Consider the following 20476-nt stretch of genomic DNA (forward strand, 5'->3'; position numbering starts at 1 on the left):
GACTACCCAAGGTAATGCAGAGTCTAGAGTATTTCTTATTTTCTCATAAAGAGCACTTTGCAATTGAACATGGACTTTTCCTGGAACCCCCCCATCACAGGCAAATTGCTCTCTAATATTGTGTGTATAGTTAGTCTCCACACACAATCAACGTTCATACACCAATTTAACATGTTATGTTACAAAATCAGATTTATTTTCTTGTGTTGGTTCTTTATCTGGGTGTTAAACATGCAACCTGGTAGGCTCAGACATCTTTTCCCCCCAAAAGAAATTAGGCCAACATCTTTTCCCATCTTTCATAATACTTAATGTTCATTTACTTGCAGTAGCTCTCACAAATCAACTACTGATCAGTGGAACTGGAACAGAGATCTATTACAAATAGAAATAAGTACACCTTAGCTTTGGCTGTGGTGACAATTGTATAGGACATGTGTAGCATGTTTGTGGATTCATATACATGCATATATCAGACAAAACATTAATTATATTTTCTGAGACTACAGTGTTTAAGGATGTTCCTAAATGTATGTTAAAATTATTGTGCATTTGTTCAAGACACTTTGCGCTCAGAACAAGGGGATTAGGTCCTCATTTGGTGTACATTGGTTCAATAAGTTTAAAACTCTAAAAATCATACAGTACACTTTGCCAACATTACAGCTCCATTGTTTAATCCTTTAGCTATGGCCCCACTGCCATCACTAATGACCTACTGCATGTCCTTTAAATGAAAAGGCACAGAGTATGCTCAGCAGCACAGAAGGTGTGTTTAGCTGGGCATACTGCTAATGTTCAACAGCAATTAAGCATTTGCAGCCTTATTATATATTTGACTTTAAATATTTCCTTCCAACTCAGTTTTATAGCTATTGCTTTGTATGAAACACCTTTTGGAATAAGGTCAGGCCAGGCACTGTAACAAGGTGTCCTGTCCCTTTAAGGGCCAGGGGGCTTAATTCCAGCCAGCCCTATTCAATTGATCAGACCCAGCTGGGAAGGATTCAGGTGAGCCCTGTAGGGGGCTAAAAGCCATTATTTGAGAAGGAGCTACAGGAGGGAGATGGGAGTACTGTAGTAGGCCCTGAAGTAGGAGAGACTCAGAGGCAAAAAGAGAGCCCCTGGGATGCTGTAGCTCAGGGTGGGCTGAGCAACTGTTCACTGTGTTTTCTTAAGTTTTATGTTTGGAGAACAATACTTTGCCTGGAAAAAGACTCTGATTGTGGCAATGAGTCCTTCATGCTGAGGAGAGAGGCGAGCCGCCTACATGTGGTGGAGAGTCTGGGGAGGCGATCGGTCCCTGGACCTGTGGGGAAACTGAGGCAGCAACTAGCCAAAAGCCAGACCAGGTAAGTCACTTGGAGTAGGGTTGCCACCTCTGAGATACCAAAGATCAGGTCACTTGGGATGATCCCAAGCCCACAAAACTGGGCAGCTGGCAGTTTACTGAGCACTTTTAAAGATTGCCCAGGACAGCTACCTCAACAGGATGATTCTGGGAAAAGCTGGGCAGGTGGCAGCCTTATCTGTGAAAGGTGCATTAATCATTTTTGCAACTGATTATTGATATGAAAGTCTAGAATACTTCTCTTGTGCTAGTCAGTAATTTTTGACTGTTGGCATTGCCTATGCGCCAGTTCACATCGCTCATTACACCATGCCCTATAACATCTTAATTGCTTTCAGGCCCATACATTTTTTTGGGGGGAAGAGGGCAGTGAAGAAGACTATTAAACTTCACTTGCTTTGAATAGAGTTAAGGAAATGAATTCCTTTTGCCCCAACCCCCAGTGCATTCAGCAGACAGCATATATCTGTTATGTAGTATGATTGCAACTGCACATCTTGTTTAATGGCCGGCATTGAATATCAAAAGTAAAATGGTGATTGTCTCTCTTCCATGTTTTACTTTAGAGGATGTATGTGCCAGTAGAAAAGGAGGCTCAGCATATACCCATAATAGTCCGTAGCACCTATCATGTGCTTCACTTGCACAAACATTAACAATTATTTCTCAGACACATCTGTTGCATCCTTTTTATGAAAGATGGGGAACACTGAAGCAGAGCTAGTAAGGCTGCATAGTGAATCAAGTGAAGATCTGGGATTAAACATAGTTTTTTGGTTTCCCAAACCCTACTCCTTTAGACTGTGCTTCCTGGGTTAACCTTCATCGGCCATTAAGGCATCATGCCTAGTTCCTGAAACTTGTGTATACTGGCACTTTCTCACTCAGGGGTGTGAAAAAACAGCCCCCTGAGCGCGGCAAGTTTCAGCACTGTAATGTGCCAGTATAGACAGAGCAGCAGCACTGGGAGCTGTACTGGTAGCTATGCCCCTCATGGAGGTGTTTTTGAGAGGTCTGGGAGAGCTCTCTCCCAGTGCTGTGCTGCGACTGCCACTGCAGCACTTTAATGTGGCTTGTGTAGTGTTTTAACGTTGCCAGTGTAGATAACCCCCTAAGACTGGACTAAGAAGCACTTCTGTAGACTGAGATAGCTGAGAAACAGTGTGGAATCATTCAGTAGATTGCCTCTGAACTGAATGCTTCAGACAAATTAGACTAAAGTGCCTACCCTAAAAATTAAGCAGCTCTATCAACACTGATCCCAATTTTTTTAAATTTTGTGTAACTGTGATTTACAAACCCTACAAGGTCTTGTACAATTTTAATGAGTCTTAAAAATACATATAAAAGAATGAAAAAACAAGTTTTTGTTAATATGAACATTATCCTGCAGTAATAGTAACCCAGCACAAAGACATAACCTTAATATGTGAATATTACATGGAAACCAAAAAGTAGCAGTGCCCAGTCAAATTTCCTTGTCCAAGCTGAATAAAATGTGAAAAGCTGAATGGGATAAATGATGGAAAAAGTAAAATGGATATTTGAAATCCTTCCACACACTGAACATGCTAAGGTGATAATAGTAATGACAATAAAGATTTCAAAATGCTATTGTGGTGTTGGGATCCAGATTTTCAACCCACAAAAAGGGCCTGATCCAAAACCGATTCAGGTCAAGGGAAGTCACTTTATTTACTTCAGTGGGCTTTGGGTCAGGCTTAGTTTGGAGTCGAGGGGTGAGGCATGTGTTTGCCTGGATATTCTTACCTGCCCAAAGGCTCCAAGAAGTCCACTAAGGCCTTTCAAAATCTTTTTTTCTTTAAACAAGGAAGATGCTCAGGTTCTATGATGGTGGCAGAACAAAGAGCTGGGATAGACAAGTAGGTAGATAGGCCTCTAGTTCTTATGGCAGACAAACGTTCCTGTATCACTTCAAGGTTCTCTGTAGCCATTCTAACATTGGAAGAATACAGAGAAGTGGCTTTAGAAATGAAATATGAATTCTAGTAGGGAAAAATTACTTATCACATTAATGGTCTGTTGGAAAGGTGTGAAGATAGTGTCACCGATTTATACTTAACCAGGTTATAATGAAACTCCATTTAGTTATGGGTGAATGGGTTTTAGACTCCCATTAACGGCATTAAGACTCTAGGATGAAAAGATACACCATGCGCTGCACTAAACTGAACATGTTCCCCAAATAATAAAGTGAAGAAACAGAATGTGGATTATATAAATTTGAATGGAATACAACATAACATTCCTGTGAGCAGCTCCTTTAAGGGGAAAAGCTGCTGTTTTTTAAAAAAACCTACCAATATATGTTGTCTTTCTGACTTTATACTGTATTATTCATTCCAATCACTCATCCATGTAAACTCCAGACACAAATAGCTGAAATTTCTGGAGGTGAGGCAGGAACAATTATCACTCCAAACCTCAGTACACAAATCCCAAGATACAGGAATGAATTCCTGGAAGAGAATGGATTTTACACCTTTAAAAAAACCCTAAAAATTAAAGTACAAGATTTCTCTTCACACTGCCCCCCCGCCCCAAAAAGGGCAGTGTTAGCGGTTGACTTAGGAGCCTTGGTGTGGGAAATGCAACATTATTACTTTCACCACTGTGCAGAGGTAGAAAATCAGGGTTTGGGTTTTTTGTTCTGGGTAAACTTGTTAAATATTAGGTGGGACTAAATCTTCCTTATTAAATGGGCTATAACCCTGTTACTGAGCCACTTGTATATAGAGCTATTTAATAATGCCTAGCTCCTATATAACACTTTTCATCAATCGCTCTTAAGGCCCTTTACACAGATGGTAATTATCCCCATTTTACAGATGAGAAAATTAAGGCACAGAAAGTTGAAGGGACTTTCCCTAGGTCACACAGTCAGTGGCAGAACCATGAACAGAACCCATATCTCCTGAGCTCCAGCACTCTCAGCCACTTTGTTCACAAGCTTGATTTGGAATCGCACAGAACAGCTAATACTGCTAGCTGGGGCTACTTGGTCATTATCATTTACATATTCTTTCTGCAACCATCATGAAATGAAACTTGTTTAATTGTTAAATAATTTGTCATTAAATTCTGGCTGGTTTGAATTCATTCATTCTCAACCCTTCCAATTCTGCTCATGTGAAAACTTTTACTAAGAGCAGATATTTGCAAATCTGGCAAACTGAGTCTGTATTTACTCTTCCAGGTTTTTATGAAAGATTGTAACCGCTCTACCCACCCCTCCCCCGCTCTACCCAACATCCATGTGGGGCATCCTCCCTTTGGCTTGGCATGGCTCCTGAAACCAGTCTTTTTCCTTCTGATATACGCATGCAAGTCCCTATGACTTTAAAGAGAAACTCAGAGGTGTATCTGAGGAGAAATTTGTCTTTGGGCAGCAGTTGGAACAATGATCGCTAAATTGTGCCTGATTTAGGGCCTGATCTTGCTTCTATTGACATAAGTGGAAGTATTCCAGATTTCTATACATACAAAGAATGTAAAGGCTTTATCTTGTATGTAATTTAAATATGACTTTGCAGGTTGTGATTTGGACAGAATTTGGTCCATTATCACTGGCTTTAACAGAAGAGAGATTATGGGAGCAGCAAAAGGTAGGATTGTATGCCTTGCTAGAAACAGGACACTCTCTGTTCATGCCAGTTTGCAGGAATGGTATGAATGTAAATTAAAGAAGATTAAATCCTTCCTCTTTCCATTTTTTCCTAAAAGTTGTAGCCCAAGGACTTGTATACTGACTGTATGCACTGTCAAGACAATATATTTCCCCAACCAGATGCTGTGTGATCATACACACTGCTGCAAATTTCTCAATACAGTTACTATATTGATCAAAGCAAAGCCATGCAATTTTCACTGTGCGCTACAGATGCTGTGCGTGACTTTGTTGTACAATGCTGTATGATACACCCATGTTCCTAGAGACATGAATATAGCAGTAAAGTCCTCTGAACACGTCTGCCAGTACTGTTGCTAGATTCTTAATTAGCATGGTGTAATTAGATGGTGTAATATCTTTCATGCATATACCAACTTCCTGTGGCGATACAATTAGTTAGGTCTGTTTGCAGTGTTTGGCAGTTGAGCTATGCCTCCAGGCTTGCTTGGAGTTCCTGTAGGAGTCAGAACTCTAACTACTAAGAACCCCTGCCCCAGGGAACATACAAACTATCTCCTTTCCTAGCTGAGATCCATGACTAGCTGACCCGGCCCTATATATAATACATATCTTTGCAGAACCCAGAGATCACTTTTCCCAAAGAGTATGTTGGGAATAATATGCCTAGCAATGGCTTCTTCCCCTTTCAATCTACCCATTGTTTCTCAGGAGAGGGGATTGAGTTGCCCGATCCTATTACTAATAATATAGTGGGCACAGGGAAGAATTCTATACCTTTGCACAGCATTCCAATTACTACGGGTGGCATTACACTCCATATTCTTCAGTCATATGATATGATTATGGCATAACCATGTAAGATAGGTCATGTAAGGTATCATTGAAAAGGATTCAGAGTAGCAGCTGCGTTAGTCTGTATCCGCAAAAAGAACAGGAGTACTTGTGGCACCTTAGGGCTAGTCCATACTTACCTGCCGGGTCAACGCGGTGAGTTCGACTTCTCGGAGTTCGAACTATCGCGTCTAATCTAGACACAATAGTTCAAACTCCCCGCGCGCTCCGGTCGACTCCGGTACTCCACCACTGCAAACGGCGGTGGCGGAGTCAACCTTGGAGCCGTGGACTTCGATCCCGTGGCGTCTGGACGGGTGAGTAGTTCGAACTAGGGTACTTCGAGTTCAGCTACGCTATTCACATAGCTGAACTTGCATACCCTAGTTCAACCCCCGCCCTTAGTGTAGACCTGCCCTTAGAGACTAACAAATTTATTTGAGCATAAGCTTTTGTGGGCTACAGCCCACTTCATCAGATGCAACGGATACAATTCACTGAATGATTGTCCTATTTGTATGTATATATCATTTTGGTATCTGAAGTTAGGAATATTGTCTATGCATCTATTACAAATGTTTACACTTGAGGAATGCCCACTATGCAGAATGCAATCAGTCTAGATGGCTGGCTGGGAAGGGCCGTTGGGGAGAACAATACGTCTCAGAAGATTTAAGTATCCAAATCCCATTAATGTTGAGGGAGAGACACACATACCCCTCTAGACACTGAAAAGAAACTAGACCCATTATGTTCCTTTTTAATCAGACTTCTCTTAGATGCTGTTTCAATTTTTGAACTGACACTCACCTTATTGATTTTTCTTCACTAAACTGGCCCTTCTGCTGTATATCTGATCAGTTACAGAGCCACCAGGATTTTATAACCTTAGCAAGTACATCCAAATACAAAATGGTGACTTCTTTTAATGTTGGGCTGCTGTGTAGTTTAATAAAATCCTCTCATAGCTAATTTTAAGAACAAACAAATGGATTTCCTTTTCTGTCAGCAGCAGGTATCTTATTTGGGAAAACTTTTAGAAAGTACTTTTGTTGCATAATGCAAGCTGTGAATTAACTGACCTGGCCTTTATGTACAAGTAGACCTTTCTTTGATGTGGTACACACCTGAGTGATAAGCCTTAGGGCATTCCTCACTGTGGTACATAAAATATGTATCTTTTAAGGAAAAAATAACCCCCCAAAACTTTGAAAGGTTTTGAAAAAGAAAAGAGGGCAAGTTACTGCAGCCCCAGAGCAACACTAATATATGCACCACAAGCTACAAAGCTTTAACTCTTCAGTAAAACAAAGTTTTATAGTATTTCAGTGACAAATCTTCTGTCCCAGATCTCTGGTGAACTTCAAGAATTAATCATGCACCAAAATTTAACGCAACTCTGTTTACTAAAGTTCGGAACTCTGGTAGGCAAACTGTTATAGGTTGGAAATGATTCAGGGTTCTATCTCTGCCCATCCAATTGGGATGGGTCAGTCTTGTAATTAACAAGAACAGTTCCTTCCTTTCCAATTTTCTCTAAAAGAGTGCTGAAAGCTGGGATTGCTGGTAACTGCTTTCACTGAGCCTAGATAGTACATCATTGTTTAGAATGTTATCAGACAATTCTGAATTTGGAATTGAAATAAGGGGCAAGTGTGTGGTGTGGGCAGTGATGTATTAATATCCAGGACATAATTCTTCTCCAGGACTGTCCCAATGAAAGTGTTCCTTGGTAGATTTTCTTTTTAGTTTACTCTACATTACATTAACAAAGATCTGATTCTAACTGCTGTATTTCATAATTAATATATGTATCTATTTGTAAAAATGTAAGAGCCTGACTTTCCTTTTATGTCCAACACAATGTCTCACAATCAAAATGTTTTGTTTACTTCAAATTAACATTTTCCTTTTTTTTCCCCCTCATCTAACTGTAGCCTAAGTCAAATATTTGTCTATGGGGGGGAAAAGTGGTGATTCTAGCTAGAGAAAACACAATTTAGAAAATGTGAGACTACATTTGATCCATTGGCAGGCAATTCAGGTAGACAAGGAACAATCTGAATTTTCTCTTTCCCTCTTTTTTTTCTCCCCCCCCCCTCAACTTCAGGGGTATGTTTATACTACAATCATGGGCTGTGATTGCAAATGGAGTAGATATCTGTTTTTGCTTTAATCTAGCTATATCTTGGGTTCCAAAACAGTGAAGCTGTGTTGTTGAACCCTGGATAATTACTCACAGGGCAGCCCACACCGAAGCATGTACTACTGCAGCTGAGCTGCTCCAGGACCAGAGCTAACTAGATCAAAGCTAGCTTGGTTAGGTCCACCACAGCTGCAATCATACCCTGTGATTGCAGTATAGATGTACCCTACTTGAAGACATAGGAAGTTTGTCCCACAAAGCCAGCAGATTCCTGACACCTATGCTTTGGCTCCTCATAGGCAAATAAAACAATCTGCACAAAAGCAGCAAAGAGTCCTGCGGCACCTTATAGACTAACAGACATATGTTGCCACAGGACTCTTTGCTGCTTTTGTACAGATCCAGACTAACACGGCTACACCTCTGATAATCTGCACAAAGACTCTGTACCTCCAAACAGGCTTCTCTGACTTCTTCTAGCTCCATGGCAACCCTGTAAGTATGTTGATGTAAAAATTCTTCCTCCAATTGCAGCCCTAGAGCCTCCACTGTGTTGGGGAGGGGTTTATAGTGCAGAGGGGGAATGAATTCATTCTCTCAAGGTCACATACAGGAATTCATGGTCTAAGGGATAAATGATGCTGAAGAAAGAGGCGTCCCCTTACCTCCCACAGAGTATATGGCCCAAAACGCACACCTCTCAAAGTGGTCTATAGGGTCTGTGGAAGAGGAGAAATGATGCTGAGGAGTGGGGCCACACATGTTCACTACCCATCTAGGTCCACCATGTTCTCATCCCTTGCTAGTAAACCCATTTTTGGCAAAGATTAGAATATTAACCTTAAAATATTATCCTTTTTGTTTTTCGATCTGCTCTCCTACAGGCATCTTTCATGTTTAGCCTCTGCTTTTCCAATGATATAGGAGCTTCATTATAATCCTGATAACCTACCAACAATAGCTAAGTATCAGAGGGGTAGCCGTGTTAGTCTGGATCTGTAAAAGCAGCAAAGAATCCTGTGGCACCTTATAGACTAACAGACGTATTGGAGCATGAGCTTTTGTGGGTGAATACATCACCGACGAAAGCTCATGCTCCAATACGTCTGTTAGTCTATAAGGTGCCACAGGACTCTTTGCTGCTTCAACAATAGCTAAACCATTTTAATACACAGCACTTCTTATTCCTGTATTCTACATCTCACAAACGTACAGCTTTCTAAACCTTCAGGGATGTTTTAATGCTATCATTTGAAATTGGCTCATCATAATTTATCTTCCAAGGAAGTAATATACTGCAGGTCGATCATTATAAATCCAACTTCTGTGAATTTCTGAATTCTTTGGTTTCCAGCTGATTCATTGTTAAGTTTCTCAAGTATTTTTTCCCTCTTGTAAAGGGAAAAAATCTGGGTTGTTTCATAGCAGTAGCAAAGACAGGAGTTTGAAATGGAGCAGAATTCACAGCAGAGCCTATGAACTCAAAAGTTTGCTTTTCCTTCTAAATTGCTGGAAAAAACCTGCAGGGCAAATTATTACTATTTTTATTACACTAGCATCTGGAAGCCCCGTGAAGGGCAGGTCCATTGTGTTAGTTGCCATACAGACACACAATAAAGGGAAGCCCATGCTGAAAGCTTGCCCTGATCCTGCACCAAGTCCATATGGGCAGGGCCGCCCAGAGGGGGGGGCAAGAGGGGCAATTTGCCCCAGGCCCCGAGCCCCACAGGGGCCCCCACCAGAGTTTTTTCAGGGCCCCTGGAGCGGGGTCCCTCACTCGCTCCGGGGTGCCCGGCAAACTCTTGCAGGGCCGGGCGCAGGAGCTTTGCTCCCGGTCTTCGCCAGCGGGGGGGTCCTTCCACTCCGGGGCAGAAGGACCCCCCCGCTGGCGAATTACCACCGAAGACGGAGTGGGACCCGCCGCCGAAGTTCAGCTTGGTCTTCAGTGGTAATTCGGTGGTGGGGGGGGCCCTTCTGTTCCGGGACCCGCCACCGAAGTGCCCCCGAAGACCCGTGGCGGGGGCCCCCCTCCGCCAAATTACCGCCAAAGACCAGGCTGCGCTTCGGTGGCGGGTCCCGCTTCGGCGGTAATTCGGCGGCGGGGGGGCCCCCACCGCGGGTCTTCGGGGCACTTCGGCGGCGGGTCCAGGAACGGAAGGGCCCCCCGCCGCCGAAGACCCCGGGCCCCCGGAATCCTCTGGGCAGCCCTGCATATGGGTGAAGCCCTTTGCCTGTATGGAAATGCCAAAGTCAGCAGGGCACCCTACAAGCACAGGGATCCACCTTACTTCATTCATTTTGCAGTTCGGGGCCCTAAATAATGGTGTCTGCTCCCTGAAACCAAAGCTGGCACTGAAGTACCTGGCCCTTTGAGTGATATTCTTGGTGTGAATGATCCTGAGTACATCCTATACCAACCGAAAAGTTTCCTGACTCTACCTTAGTTTTCTGGGTATTTTTGAAGGTACATATCAAGTATTCAATGTAACCTGAGACTCGGGAATTATCCCTTGCTGGCTGAATGAAAACAATGTTTAGGTTTCAGAGTAATAGAATGAAATCTGGCTTAGAGGATATGGAAACTTCAGTTTCACAGGAGTTTTGAACAAATGGGAAGCTTCTCATAATTGGAAGAACCTAATTGAGTTGTAATGTTTTGCTGCAAAATTCTTGGATATCGGCCATCCAGGCAGGGGGTTGCTTTACTTTGTGAGGAGTTGACCTGTATAGAGATGCCTTGGAAAACAAAATGCTGTTTAGGTATTCTTTCATCATTGGCAAATACCTTTCAACGGCCATTTATTTTGGAGATAGTTTTCTCATCAGCTTCTACCATGTCACATTGGCAATTTCACTTTACTGCATAGTCTCACAGAAATATGCTCTTAAAAAAACACCAAGAGCTTCCCAATAAGAGAGGCTATTTGACAGAGGCTGAGGAAGAGCTTTCTGGCATAGAGATAGTATTGGAGGCAACAGATCTACTGCTGAGCAACATGAGCCAATGTGAGCACATTACTTCAGTGCTCTGCACTACACTAGCTCCCCATTGAATACAGAGTCAAATCCAATATACTGATCTGGATATTCAAGCGTTTCATGCCATAAAATCCTCCCTCCCTCCTTGACAGGACATCTCGTGACAGCTGTGTTCTGAGACTGCTAACCTCTAAGGGAGGCTTGTAAGTACATGGAGACAACTTTTAAAACAGCTGAACTTAGAATGAGGAACTTGCTTCCAGAAGAGAGAAGAATTACTGTCAAGCTCGCCACTTTCAGAACACAGTGAAATGAAAAGATTACTGTGCACTTAATTTTATTTAAAAAAAATTCAAACCATTGTCCTGTGGATGGAGGAGTAGGCAGAAGGAGAAAGAAAGCTATATCTTTATTTAATAATTGTGAGGTGCTCAGATACTAAATTGTTGGATGCTGGATAAAAATCTGGAAAAAAGATAAATTAGATACCAATAGATCTTTATCAGTATCCATCATTCTAGGTAAGGGGTTCTCAAACTGGGGGTTGGGACCCCTCAGAGGGTCATGAGGTTATTACATGGGGGTCATGCTCTTCCAGCCTCTACCTCAAACCCCACTTTGCCTCCAGCATTTATAATGGAGTCATAAAGGAAAATAACTTTAATATATTTTAAGGGGGGCCACACTCAGGCTTGCTACGTGAAAGGGGTCACCAGTACAAAAAAGTTTGAGAACCACTGCTCTAGGTGCTCATACACCCTGCCAGAATTGTAATTGCTGAACGTTCTTTATGTATTGATAATGGTAAGCTATCAGGTACCTACAAGTCTCATCACCATAATGTCTAATCTGCTCCTAATTTTTGATGCCATGGTACTACCTTTCTATGCAAGGCTAGCAAAGAGTGAGGATTCCTCTTCCTTTGGAAACACTGGGATTCTTCTCAGTTTTGAGAGATTCGTGGAAAACTTTTTTTTAATCACACTTTGGCAATACTGATTTGCTTTTTTTTCCACCATACGTAACTTGTAGATAATGCAGGAAAACTGCATTGTGGAAACCATTTGTGTTAAATAGTTAAAACAATATAACACTAGTCCTATGCCACACGTCTCTCAGGAGTGCTTGTAATCCCTCATGCTCCTGATCTGGACAAAAGTCTATAGTGACCTTTAAAAAGCAAGCATGCTGTGGCACTTGGTTATCGACTGATCACTGCCTACATCCCTAAGCTCTTGGAGATGGCAAAAACGTGTGTGAGAAATAGGGATACATACCCCAAATCAGCAAAGCGCACAAGCGTATAGTTAAATCAATCCCAGTTTGACAAATCACTAAGCATGTGCTTAAGGTAAGCATGTTCTTAAATGCTTTGCTCAATGGTATGGATTGCTGAACTATGCCCATTTGATTTTAAAATGGGTTGATTCTTTCCATTGGATTTTTTCCCATTAACTTCAAAGAGCTTTGGATGAAACTCTAGTACTATTCACTAGCAAAAACTGAGTAAGGAACTTGAAATTTGTGCAAATTCAAAAATAATCCATAGGCATAAAATATTAGCTTTCCTATTGCTTTGTGAAGATGGATCTGGTTGAGCATAAATTTCAGATTTAATATTTAAAACTTCAGGACTGTCTTTATATCAATAGTTTCAAACTTAATCTTGCATATTTCTGTTTATTGCATTACAATTGCACTCCACAAATAAGCTCTATCAATTTATATATTTTTGATATTCATTTCTTGTATCCCATTTGGAAACTATAGAATTTAATAGATGACATGAAGTAGCTTCTTTGGAAGGGTAATCTTCTATTAATGTAAGAACTTATAACATTTAATACAGAACATCTTTTCATTAGGTTTTTCTGTTTTAATTACTCTATAGAATTCTATATCAGGGATATGATATAATCTGTGGAATTCTATAGGATGGTCTTAAAAAAACTAGGTAAGTTGTTTGCTGTTTAATCTCTTGTGGGAAAAGTTCTACAGGTGTTCATGAAATAGCAAGAAGGGGAGTCAGTATCTCCTGCGGACTGTATATATTACTGTATTGTCAGATCAGTGTTACTTTGACAAAGGAAAACATATATGGTCATAATTTAAAGAAACAGCTTTTCCATGTATTATGTTAGTCTTTTATTTCACTCCCTACCAGGGCTAAAAACAAGTGTTGTGTGCTTTGCTTGGAAAGTTAGGAATATCTCTCCTTTTTTAGTGGTCTAAAATTTCCATTTCTAACCCAATGGGTCATGATGCAAAACTGAGACCAATATTGTTCCAGGAGACAAACATTTGTGAAACAAATTGGTTTTAAAAATGGTGACTTGTGCAGAATGTTAGAGTATATCCCAGTGTGAATGGACTAGTAGTAGCCTGAGACTAAGCCTGACACTAGTGCAGGTTAAGTGTCCAAAGGAGCAAAATAAATGTTAGGGCACGTATGTAATAGAAACCTCTGCAGCATCTGAAAGGTGGTCCTATGACATTTTTGTTTATAGACAAATTGTTTCATGGGTAACAAAATAGCTAGATTAGCTATAGGTCAGCAGAACACCATTTTTGCAGACACCTGAATCTTTGGTATGGAAACCTGGGATATCTCTAAAACAAATACACATGGTGGAAAAGGTCAACATTGTACAACACGGTATGAGCCAACATAAAAATACTGTTTTCTACTAAAAGAAAACAGTGCACTGGTAGCAGAAAATATATAAACAGAGGGGAAAAAAGCCAGATAATCTCACTTGTTTTCTGGAGAGAAGGGTTTCTCTTAGCCTGCTAAGTCTGTTTTTAAACATCTCGGAAAACAGTTTATTGAAGAGAAAACACCAGTGTTAATCCATTCTCATGGCAAGAACAGAAAATGGCACATCAATTATTTGTCCTGACAAACTAACGAGAATGGGGAAAAGTACAATCTCATTACTAACTTAATCTTCTGGCAGTTCTTGGATGCAGTACAAGTGATTCTATCAATCTGGAAACAAAAGGATTATTTTTGCGCCAATTATACAAGCTCAAATACTCTCGACATATGAAGTGGGTTGATCTAAAAACCCATGGCACCATAGAAGTTTAAGGCGGATAGTATTCTGTTGGCAGTGTGTAATTTGTTTCTTTAATGAGATTATTTGTCATGCAAGTATGCATAGCTTTCTCTGTTTCAAATGTGTGCTTTTGCTGCTGCCATACAACTTGTTCTGTGACTACTGACAGCTTTAGCAAAGGAAGTAGCTGAACTTTGGCTGACATTGCTATGAGTTTACTTTTATAATTAGGCTTGTTTCTTTAATTTTCTTTCCTTTCTTCCCCCCATCCCCTTGGTTAGTTGTCAATAAAATGGAAATTGATATTCTATGTACTTTAAAGGCTGTTCCATAGAAACGTACATTTGAATCTGTTTCCGCTAACACAAGGAATTCATTGGGCCCGATTCTATCCTCTATGCTCATGGAACTCCATTGACTTCAGTGTGGCTGTAGAGGTGTGGGCAGAATTTGACCCATTGACTCCAGTTGAAGTTGAACTCTCTCATTAAAGAGTTTTATGTCCAATTATTTGAAAGGTATCAGGCTGCCCCTCTTCAGTTAAGTGTTTATCCAAGGGAAATGTAAATAGGAGGAGAGGAGATCCAGGCTGCAGATGTAAAAGGGGGTGTAGAGTCCCATTTTTCCAGAAGATGCTCCTTTTTTTAAACTGAAATTCCCAGGCATCACTTGGACCAGTTTGGAGTTAACTTTTTGAACACATCCATAAAGGAAAGCCAGGCTATGTCAAGGTCTGTAAGCGGGACTTAGCTTTCCTTGTACAGTAGATTTGTTCTGATGTGTAATGATGAAATGATTGAGTAACATTTAGAAGTATGTGTAAGAATTGCTAAAATAAGAACACTCACTCTGATGTTGTAACTTTAGAACTGTCCTGAGTAAGGAGTGGAGTGTATTCCAAAGTCTCAGATACCAAAGGAAAATTAAATTCAGAAGCTATGTTGCTAATACAATTAACATTTTCATAACAAAAGAGTAAAGTGAAAGTTAAGGATGAAACTCCTTTCCAGTGTGAAAAGAACTCCTTATATGTATGGGTTTGAGTGACACAATTCAGATTTTGAAAACCCCACAAGCTTATGGTTCTGATTTGGGCCATGATAAAAACAAATCCTAATGTGCTACATTTGGGTCCAGGATTAGGTCTTTGTTTTTTGCATCCTCACACTCCCTGAATGCTTCTGAATGTTGGGAGTATCTCTAACTAGTGACTTGAAAACATCAAAGTTGCTTCCTCAATTGTTCATTTAGATAGATATTTAGGGTGACCTACAGTCTTTACTGAGACACAACTCTTGCTCATGTCAATGAAAAGTTTTAAAAAAAAAAGTCAGGTAGAAGGTTGTGAAATAAGTTACTTATTCTGAATTCAGAATAACACAAAGAACCCAAAAACAGAAAGCCAAAGCAGACTGCTCCCTAAAACAGTGGTGCACAACTCACCCCAGGTTGTTAGCAGACAGACTGCTGCTAGGCACAAAATGCATGCTTCTCCACAGAGCCTCCTAGTCTGCAGGCCAGATCAGGAAAACCTCCTGAGCATTTCAAGTGAGAGTATGCAATTTCAGTGCAGTTTTCAGTAACTGCAAGAACACGAATCTGTTCAACTGCTGCCAGTAGGGTGACCAGACAGCAAATCTAAAATTGGGACAGGGGGTGGGGGGGTAATAGGACCCTACATAAGAGAGACACACAAATTGGGACTGTCCCTATAAAATCAAACATCTGGTCACCCTAGCTGCCAGCCTCAACAGGCTTGGATAAATCCCAGACAAGCCCCCAGTTATGTGACTACCCACACACTAGAGACTGAACAAGAGATCTCTAGAGCTGAAAGCATGAATCTGTGTTTCAGCTAATGGGGCAGACTCTCTCCCTGGGGGCTATAATAGACTTCTCTGAATCAGGCACTGATAGGAACTTGCAGCTCTCACTGATCAGCAGCTTAGAACTGCACAAGTAGGAAGTCAGGGAAAGGTGAAAAGTCTCACCTATGCTTACTCCACACAAGTGAGTTACAGTTCCTATGGTTGAGTAGCACAGGATTCCTCTTTGTTCACTTCCCCCCACCATGAAGCACATTACCCCAAATATGCAAGTAGAGGTAGCTTGTTTGGTTACTGGGTGGGCACTCAGAGCTGTGTCTTTAAAGGCACAATCTGTACATCAAATACGTATTGAATGTAAAAAGGAAAAAACACTCCATTTTTAAATGTTATAAAACCATATTAAATAACCAGATCCTGTCTTGTACTCACTCCCCTTTCAAAATCATTAGGTAATAAGTATGCACAGCATGTACTCAGGATCAGTCCCTTTCATCTTTTGTAACCACTTCTGAGAATTCCATACAAAGTTATGTCTAGCCAATGTTCTCCATTGTGAGACATACTGACAAAGATTTAGGAATGTCAAACCTCATGCTGAAATCTCTGCTTGTGAGGTGTCTTTACCTTTGTTTAATCTTTTACACAAGTGTTGCACAGACCCTGTGTTTTAGTCTTCCGTTTGAATTTTCTGGCATTTGTCTGTCTAAATGGTAACATTTATATGCAGTTTTTGTATTTAATTTTGTCTAATGAATACTCTCTGTAGCAGTCATAAACCATGCACAGTAGCATATGCATATTCACCCGTTTTGACATTTCTTCTTTCCTGTCAGTAATCTGACAAAAAAAGTAAACTAGAAAAGGGAGATCCATTAATCACATAAGGTGTCTCCTGCTGTGGCAATAAAATTATCTTCCCTATACTACATTTCAGTATTCTTGACATCTGTCATAAAACTAAGATCATGCATATTTATCTGCTATTAAAATAAGAGCCATCCTAAAACAAATTCCTTTGCTATTCCTAGGGCCATGTCAAATGGAAACATCAACGTATTGTCAAGGTGTCCAACCTTTCACATTACTGCTAGTTATATAGACACATCTTTGCTGAGATGTTTACTGCTGGGGACTGTTTTCAAGCTTGAAGCTGAAGAAGAGACCTGGATGCCAGACATTGATGGTCCTGACCAATGTGAAGATTCTCAGGGCCTCACAGGATTGGGCCCTGTGTCTTGACTACAGCTGGATACTGGGAAAGGTGTAATTGGCCTAACTCTGTTCCCACTGAAGCCAATAGCAATGCTTTCAATTGAGTGACAGAATTTCAATAAAGGGCTAACCCATCAGTGAAACCACAAGGAAAAAAGCTTAAAGTAAATACAGAGACTGAGTTCTGCCCTGACTGATACCTTTGCACACCAGAAGTCACATTTCCCATTTGATCAGAAAGCTAATCTTTGATCCCTCCCCAGTTGGAAGGAAATGACCATGTGCAAAGTCATATACTTTGTTCCCCAACAAATTTTCAGGGGGGAGGAAAAGGACATTTCTTCATACAGTTAGTGTATCTGTGCTGGTTTGTATGCAATAGGCAATGCCAGGAACTGGAACCTTACCCCAAAACCTTTTTTGTACAAGTTTTCCAAAAGCTTTTTTTTGTTGTTGCTGTGTCTTTGCGCAGCTAGAGGTCATCCAGTGGAAGAAGTGAGGGAGCCTTTAGCTGCAGCTTATCTGACTCGGAAATCTGATGGAAGAATCTGTTCTAGTGAGACTTCCAGAATGAGTTGCATAAACTTCAGCAAAGTGTTCAGACTGCTGTGTGCTGCTGTACTAAATTATCCCAGTTCCCCTGAAACTTCGAAGATCTGTGATAATCTGTTTGTGTCAGGCATTCATCCCAGAAGAGACAGTGTGTTCCTAGCCTCAGTATGTAGAATGGTAATACTCAGTCTCTGGCCCAATTCTCCTTGGCCCTGTGAATTGTTTACCTTAGTACAAAGTGGATGTAAAACACTACCATTCTGACTTGGTAATATTTTGCATTCACTTTGCACTGATGATGATCTCACAAGGTGCATGGCAGTGAAGACTCAGACCAGGGTCAGCTCCAGGGTTTTTGCCACCCCAAGTGCCAGGGGGGAGAGAGGGAGGGAAAAGCCATGATTGGCGGCAGTTCCACCGTGCTGCTTTCTTGTTTGGCGGCAGATCCTTCCCTCCGAGAGGGACTGAGGGACCCACTGCTGAAGAGCCCAATGTGCTGCCCCTTCCCCTTGGCCACCCCAAGCACCTGCTTGCTGAGTTGGTGCCTGGAGCTGGCCCTGAATCAGACCCTGTGTCTGCAGAGCCATACTTTGCCTTTTTGGGACCCCACATGTGACTTTTGTGCTGCTCATTGATTTTAATCATCACTTACTGCTATGGACAAAGATAGAAGTTGCCATGAGTTCTTCTTGCCCTTCCAAGCTGCAAGGAGGGGAGAAGAACTCCTGTCTCTGAGCAAATAGCTAGGAAGAGGTGAGCAGAGAAAGTAAATACTGTGGATCTCAGGACTTCCAGTTGCCAGAAGATAAACCATAAACATAGTGACAACCTGACATTGCATTGTAATGTCTGTATCATGGCATCACAGCTTTTGGCAATGACCTTATCTTGCAACAATGCAATGTCACATCATACACTGGAGCTGCATTTGCTGGCAAATTGTCTCTTGAGCTCTTCAAGGCCAATATCGCTGAAGTAGAATAGTGAAATGAGGTCAACATGCCAGAAAGCACCAACCAATTGTCTTTTCAAAAGGCAATGCCACAGTGAAACCATTTGCAGAGCTCTAATTCACACTCATGGGAAGTGCATTTTGCACTGTACAAGTGTGGACTTCCATTTTGCTTCACTGTATGATGTTGCACTGTATCTTGGCTCAGATGAATAGGTTCCAAATAGCTGACAGGTTTCAGAGTGGTAGTCGTGTTAGTCTGTATCAGCAAAAAGAATGAGGAGTACTTGTGACACCTTAAACACTAGCAAATTCATTTGAGCATAAGCGTTCATGGGCTAAAATCCTCTTCATTGTATGCATGCAGAGGAAAATGCAGTAGGAAGGGGTGTGTGTGAGGGGAAAAAATGGGTGTTGCCATACCAACAATAACAAGAGTAATCAATTAAGGTGGGTTATCAGCAGGAGAAACTTTTGTAGTGATCAGGATGGCCCATTTCCAACAGTTCACAAGAAGGTGTGAATAACAGTAGGGGAGAATTAGCATGGGGAAATAGTTCTTACTTTGTGCAATAACCCATCCACTCCCAGTCTTCATTCAAGCCTATATTAATTGTGTCCAGTTTACAAATTAATTCCAAATCTGCAGTTTCTCATTGGAATCTGTTTTTGAAGTTTTTTGTTGGTGTATTGTGATTTTGAGGTCTGTAATTGAATGTTCAGGGAGGTTGAAGTGTTCTCCAACTGGTTTTTGAATGTTATAATTCTTGACCTCTGATTTGTGTTCATTTATTTTGTGTAGAGACTGTCCGGTTTGGCCAATGTACATAGCAGAGGGGCATATTTCACATCGGTAGATGTGCAGGTGAATGAGCCTCTGATAGTGTGGCTGATGTGATTAGGTCCTATGATGATGTCCCCTGAATAGATATGTGGACAGAGTTGGCAATGGGCTTTGCAAGGATAGGTTCCTGGATTAGTGTGTGGTTGCTGGTGAGTATTTGCTTCAGGTTGGGGTCTGTCTCCCAAGATCTGTGAGTGAGGGATCATCTTTCAGGATAGGTTGTAGATCCTTGATGCGCTGGAGAGGTTTTCGTTGGGGGCTGAAGGTGACAGCTAGTGGCATTCTGTTACTTTCTTTGTTGGGCCTGTTCTGTAGTAGGTGACTTCTGGGTACTCTTCTGGCTCTGTCAATCTTTCTTCACTTCAGCAGGTGGGTATTGTAGGTGTAAGAAGGTTTGATAGAGATCTTGTAGGTGTGTCTCAAGGCACAATACTCCAACAAAATTCAAAAACGGACTCCAATGAGAAACTGCAGAATGGAGTTAATTTGCAAACTGGACACCTTTTAAAATAGGCTTGAATGAAGACTGGGATTGAATGGGTCATTGCACAAAGTAAGAACTATTTCCCCATACTATTTATTCCCCTATTGTTGACACCTTTTTGTCAACTGTTTGGAAATGGACCATCCTGATCATCACTACAAAAGTTTTTCCTCCTGCTAATAGCCCACCTTAATTGATTACTCTTGTTATAGCTTGCATGGCAACACCCATTTTTTCGTGTGTATATCTTCCTGCTGTATTTTCCACTGCATGCAGCTGATGAAGTGGATTTTAGCCCATGAAAGCTTATTCTCAAATTAGTCAGTCTCTAATGTGCTACAAGTACTCCTCCTTCAAATATCTGTGTAATAGTTCCATAGTGAAAACCCCAAGCCAAGCGAAACTTACTCACTTGGGTTGTCTGTCTGGAATCTGAAACTTGGGCCAAGTTCACCAGGTTTTACAGCCCTTTTGAACAATCTTGGCCTGATTTACAGGTTTTGCATTATACTATAAGAAAGCTGGTGGTTATTACTTTGACTTGAAACAAGAGGAAAAATGGTGTCTTTCAAACTTGACGTTTGG

At 41.2% G+C, this 20476-nt stretch overlaps 1 long non-coding RNA gene across 1 annotated transcript in view; it reads left to right on the forward strand.

Moving 5' to 3' along the window:
• The window catches only part of LOC123377906, a 31643-nt gene extending 13831 nt beyond the window's left edge, over positions 1–17812 (forward strand). The window contains exons 2-3 of the long non-coding RNA XR_006582382.1: positions 1180–1352; positions 16876–17812. This is a non-coding gene — a long non-coding RNA (uncharacterized LOC123377906). The remainder of the gene's footprint in view (positions 1–1179; positions 1353–16875) is intronic.
• Positions 17813–20476: the final 2664 nt, after the last annotated feature.

Source organism: Mauremys mutica, chromosome 9, assembly GCF_020497125.1.
Source record: "Mauremys mutica isolate MM-2020 ecotype Southern chromosome 9, ASM2049712v1, whole genome shotgun sequence".
NCBI lineage: Eukaryota > Metazoa > Chordata > Testudines > Geoemydidae > Mauremys > Mauremys mutica.